Below are 6,115 nucleotides of genomic sequence, written 5' to 3'. Positions count from 1 at the left end.
TTCTGTGACCATGGTACTATTCTGTATCTCCATTACAACAAATCGGATTTAATGAACATTTACTAATTCATAATCACTTACTAGAGAAGCTTGGTATAAGGACATGTTAGAAAACTTATAATAACAAAGGTGATCAATTTGATGAGAGTAAGAAGAACTTACTTATTAAAGTCCAATCAGAAATAAGAATAGCATCAGAAAATATAATTTAAGGAGAAGATAGTCAACTCATAAAAAATGACCGCGGGGCACCTGGGTGGCTCAGTCAGTTACGTGTCTGCCTTCGGCTCAGGTCGTGATCCCAGGGTCCTGGGATCAAGCCCCACACTGGGCCCCCTGCTCCGCGGGAAGCCTGCTTCTCCCTCTGCCTGCCCCCTGCTTGTGCTCTCTCTCTCTCTCTCTCTCTCTCTCTGACAAATAAATAAAATCTTAAAAAAGAATGATTGCCCACCATCCTTTGGTAACACATCCACTACTTGAAGCAGAAGTATTGAATGTGTAGGAACAACAGCTACTGTATGAGAAAAGCACAAATCCAAATGGATATAAGATGCTAAGGTACATTGGGAGTGGCTGAGTGGTGTTAAGTATATTTTGTTTATGTCCCAGCGTGATAGGAAAATGGTCGGTGGCACCAATCAGGACAGAGAAGAAAGCACCAGATAGGTTATTAATGTAGTTTATTTTCAACAGGGAAGGACCCAGTCAGGGATTGGAGATCAGAACCCCAGGGCCCTTTCTGCCTCTACCACAGTTAACTCCAGGAACTCGGGCGCATCCCTGAAGTTTGTGCTACCCATCTGGGAACGTGGGATAAATTAAAAGTTTCAGGGTTGTTGGTAGGCAGCCCTATGCTTCTTTTCTCATGTGCATCTCCAGTAGTCCTATCATAGGAACCACGGGCCATGGCAGAGCACAGTGGAAGGCAGCCCAGCTCCCCCAGCTGCAGCTCACCTGCATGAAATGTATGCAGGAGTAATTGAGTTTCCCCAGAATAGGATGCTGGCAGAGGTGGCCGGCATGCTTCCTAAGATGCAAAACATGGTGCATAGGTGAGCAAAAGTGAGGACCACTTAAAACAAATATTCCATATACTACATGTGCATTTTCCCCATTTATTAAATATATATCATTCATATATACACATATCTATACACACACATACATGCACATATATATATATCACACCCCTCAGCGCTCTGGTGTAAGCAAAATTCACAGCTTCTTGTATTTCATACTTTGTGCTTGGGTGAATTGGCTAAACATAGAAAATGTTCAAAAATAGCTTCTGGATCCACTTGAAAGGCACTAGAGGTTTGTACTTGCCCAGGGCGGTGACTAGAATACAGAAACCTGCCTAGGGGGCCCCATGAAGAAGCAGCCAGGACAGGGAGGGAGTCCTCGATCCCAGGACCACAGCGAGGCTGAGGATCTAGGCTGTGGTCTGTGCATGTCTCTCTGCCTGTCCCTTTGCCTCCTGTAACCTCTGCTTTAACGACTGGACTCCTTCACAGCACAGCAGGAAGAAGGAAAGAAAGAAATTGAAAACCACATTGATTAGTGCGGCTTCTTGTCAGCAGTTGTGAGAAAATATTTAAGAAGGAAAAAAAAAAAGTTGAAAGCTCTAAATATATACGGACTTGCAGATGGCTGGCAAATTAAGTACCTATGCTGCTCGTGCCACGGTCAGCCCAGACTCCGTGTGGCAAAATGGTAACTGAGACATCAGGATCAATCCCACCGCCTGCCCCCTACATCAGCGGAGTTCACTAGATGGGCGTCGGTTTCATGCCACTTCTTGAAGGCAACCTATACATCAGTTCCCAGAAGTGGCGGGTATTTGAAAACACACTGACTGTCAAGAATGTTTGGGAAGCAGAAGCAGAGCTGAATGAACTGATTTAAACTTTTTTTTTTTTTTTAAGATTTTTGTTTATTTATTGAGAGAGAGAGAAAATGGTAGAGAGAGAGCATGAGAGGGAAGAAGGTCAGAGGGAGAAGCAGACTCCCTGCTGAGCAGGGAGCCCGACGCGGGACTCGATCCTGCCACTCCAGGATCATGACCTGAGCCGAAGGCAGTCGCTTAACCAACTGAGCCACCCAGGCACCCCCAATTCTACGGATGTGTCCCTGACTAGTAACTAGACTCAACTATCTCCACCTGTGGCTGCAATTCGCTTATTCGGTTCCAACGGCATTTTCACGCGAACCCTTTATGCCAGACAGTATACCGCCCCCACCTGGCGGCTTCCATACCCATCTAGTCGCAGAAACAGCTCAGGAGAGCCTAGAAAGCGGGCATCATCCTTGAATATGAAAGATAGGCGGGAAACTCTCTGCCCTGGGACTAGAAAATGAGACAATGAACGGGATACCAGCAGCAGGTGGAGCGCCAAGGGTGACCTGGATTCGTGGATTGAGCACTGACTTGGGGACAGCCCCCGTCCGGCCACCAGTTCACTGGCGCTTTGAGGGAGTCACGTTGCTTTTCTGCCTTAGCGTCTTCATAGGTAAAATCAGAGGATTCGCGGTATGCATTGTATCTTGGCTGATTATTTACCCTACTTCCCAAGAACAAAGCTCTGCGCTGGCCGGTAGCAGAGATCCTATGAAATGTACATGAAAGCGCTCAGGAAAGTGTCCAGAGGTGCCGTCATAACCGTGAACCATCTTGACCGTTAATGTTTCCAGGACATTCTATGCAATCTGCAGACATAAGGAACAGACTCGCGTCGCCAGGGAGAAGGTGTCATCATGGCAGAGAATCGGCGAAAACCACGGGGAATTTTCCTGGCCCTGACAACGGAGGAGCTACTGAGGGGTCTCCGTTGGGCACACAGATCAGGGGAAAGGAGAAGAGAATTAAAGTTTAGAGGCTGACAAACGAGAGAAAACGAGAAATCTCAGCAGAAGAGCCTGAGACCGTTTCAACACTGCCCTGCCATTTCAGAGAAGCTTTTCGGAGCTGCCAGACATTTTAAATGCTGACACATTCCAACCCTCTCACTTAATAGATGAGGAAACTGGAAACCAGAAAAATGCAGTGTGACTCACCCAGCGGAGCCACTGCAGGACCCGGGCCTGGAACTCCCTCCAGTCTCCTGACGCTTGGGTGTCTTCTCCCCAAACTGCAGGAAAGTTTCATGCTTTTAGAGAGATGGTTGTCATTTGATTATCCATTGCTGAGCTAGGATTTTGCCTAACCCAAGAAGGCGGTTATTTTGAAGTTTAGAAAAAGAGAGAGCGCAGGGGCACCTGGCTTGGCTCAGTTGGTGGAGCTCACAACTCTTGATCTCGCGGTTAAGTTCGAGCCCCATGTCGGGTGGAGAGAGTCCCTAAAAATAAAATCTTTAGGGGCGCCTGGATGGCTAGGTGGTTTAAGCGTCAGACTCTCGGTTTCGGCTCAGGTCATGATCTCAGTCGTGAGATCAAGCCCCATGTTGGGCTCCCACTAGGTGTATGTCTGGAAGCTGCTTGAGATTCTCTCTCTCTCTCTCTCTCTCTGCCCCCTCCCCTCTCCTGTGTGCACACGTGCTCTCTCTCAAAAGAAAATAAATTAAATAGGGACACCTGCGTGGCTCAGTTGGTTAAGCATCGCCTTCGGCTCAGGTCATGATCTCAGGCTCCTGGGATCGAGTCCTGCATCAGGCTCCCTGCTCAGCGGGGAGTCTGCTTCTCCCTCTGCCTCTGCCCTTCCCCCGTTGCTTGTGTTCTCTCTCTCTCTCTCTCTCTCTCTGACCAATAAATAAAATAAAATCCTTAAAAATAAAATAAATCTTTTTTTAAAAGGGAACAAATTCTCAAAACTATGAATAGAGCCATACAAATTGTACAGTAGACAACTAGAGAAAAATTTTGAATCATGGAGGCCACTAAAAAATCACCTAGATGAAAAACAGGAGATCTATAGAAAGCTTTTTGGCAGTAGGGAGGCAAAACCAGTATTCCTTCTATTATAAATGCCAACCACTACACTTAAAAAATATGAGACAACAAATTTCGGTGCCAGAAGGCTGGACCTCAGATTTTCTAACCTGAGAAAGCTGTCAGTATGTCAGTCACATACAACAGACACACTTTGGGCAAACTGTAGTCACCGCCATGGAAAGCAAAGAAACAGGGAAGCTGGTCATCCGCTCCACGGTAACCTGGAAGGCAAATCCAGTGCTGTCAGTGAAGGAATGGTGACGGCACACCAACCTTGGTGATGACCCTTCCGCCTGCTGTCCCCAGTAGTTGGAAGAGAGCAGACCCCTCCCCAGCTTCTTTGAGCACCCCAGGAGTGACTGTAGCATCTCCAGAGGCCTCCCATGCAAAGTGGCTCAAGTAGGGGCTCCCACGTCCAAGCCCCAGCCCTGCCACGTAAGCTGTGTGACTGGAGGCAAATTACCTCAGTTTCCTCCATTATGAAATTAAAGATAATAGTATTGTCTACCTCGTACAGTTGAGATGAGGAATTTTTTCAATTACTGTGCGTGAAACACTTAGGATAGGGCTTGGCACGTAGAAAACATTCCATCGAAGGGAGCTACCATTATTAGCTATTGCCCAGGCCAGAGCATTTCTGCTCTAAACACTAACCAGAGTCACCTGGGTGGCTCAGTCAGTTGAGCATCTGACTCCTGATTTCGGCTCAGGTCATGATCTCATGGTCCTGGCATCAAGCCCCACGTGGGCTTGGTGCTCAGCACAGAGTGTACTTGGGATTCCCTCCCTTTGCTTCCCCCACCCCAGGTTGGTGTGCATGTTCTCAGTCTCTCTCTCTCAAATAAACAAATGAATCTTATTTTTTTTTAAAGAATTTATTTTTTTGTTTGACAGAGAGACACAGCGAGAGCAGGAACACAAGCAGGGGAAGGGGGAGAGGGAGAAGCGGGCTTCCTGCCAAGCAAGGAGCCCGACGCGGGGCTCGATCCCAGGACCCTGGGATCATGACCTGAGCCGAAGGCAGATGCTTAACCAACTGAGCCACCCAGGAGCCCCTAAATAAATGAATCTTAAAAAAAAAAAAAAAACATTTAGAGCTCTTAAACTGGAGTTTGATTGAGTTACACAACAAAAACACAACCGTAACTAGATAGTACTTAGCAATGAAAACGAACCATGAATTGCAGCAGTCTCTCTGCAAAACGATTGACTTGTGGGTTGGATTGTGAGTCCCAGTTCCTTTTGGCAAAGGCAAGTCGCTCATACCACAACCACTTCTCCCCAGTGCTGATCACTGGGTCACTGGATGGGCTGCTGAGGAGGATATTTTAATCACTGTGCTCTTAGAGAATTTTGTACAAGTCAGTCCCCCACTACCAGCACCTCTTGCCTTTCTGGTAAATGCTCATCCCCTCACGCCCTCTGCTTTCTGCTGTGACCCACCCCCTTCCTCATGCTGCTGCAGCTATTCCCTCACCTGTGCCGGGAAACACAGACTGTTTCTAAGCATCTCAATTCCCCTGGCCCACCCCAGGGAAGACAGTCCTGGGGGCAGAGGGAAGGCCTTTCCTGGCATGTTTCCACTGCATTCTAGCCACCTTGGACTCTTAGTGCCCAGGGTCATGTTAGGTACAGGATCCCGAGATCAACAAGGTAGGCCCAGTGCTTGTCCAGCTGGAGCTTACAGTCTAGTTTGGGGTGGCGATGAGATGAGTAAGCAGGTAGCGACGGCGATGCGTCCTAAGCGCCACAGAGATCTGGGGGCGGGGGGCTTGGGAGCTTAGGGAAGGCTTCCAGAAGGAGGTGATCACTAAACTGGGATTGAAAGCAGCATGCCAAGAATTATCCCTCCCCTCAATTTCTGGCCGTCTCCTCTGGCTTTTTGCACACCCATACTCCCTTTCATATCTGGGCAGAAAGGAAGGGGCTGGGGACAGTGGCAACGAGGGGGAATTTCACTGGGGGAAGAAGGGCCCAAGGGACACCTTCCCCTGTCCCCTCAATGCTCCATCATTCTCCTTCCCCTCCTAAAAGCAAAGCAGCAGCATCCCGTGGCTGAGAGCAGAGAGTGGGCCCAGTGCTGACTGTCCATGGCCTGGGCACTAGAGAAAAGCAGCAGGGTAACTTGACAAAAGTCCATTTGACTTCAGTAGGAAGGCAGTCTGAGAAGGTTCAGTTCCCCTTATTG

This window comes from Callorhinus ursinus, unplaced genomic scaffold, assembly GCF_003265705.2.
Source record: "Callorhinus ursinus isolate GAN/ISIS: 27379988/994484 unplaced genomic scaffold, GSC_fseal_2.0 scaffold11, whole genome shotgun sequence".
Taxonomy (NCBI): Eukaryota; Metazoa; Chordata; class Mammalia; order Carnivora; family Otariidae; genus Callorhinus; species Callorhinus ursinus.
The sequence above is the reverse complement of the archived record's forward strand: the minus strand, read 5'-3'. Positions refer to the sequence as shown.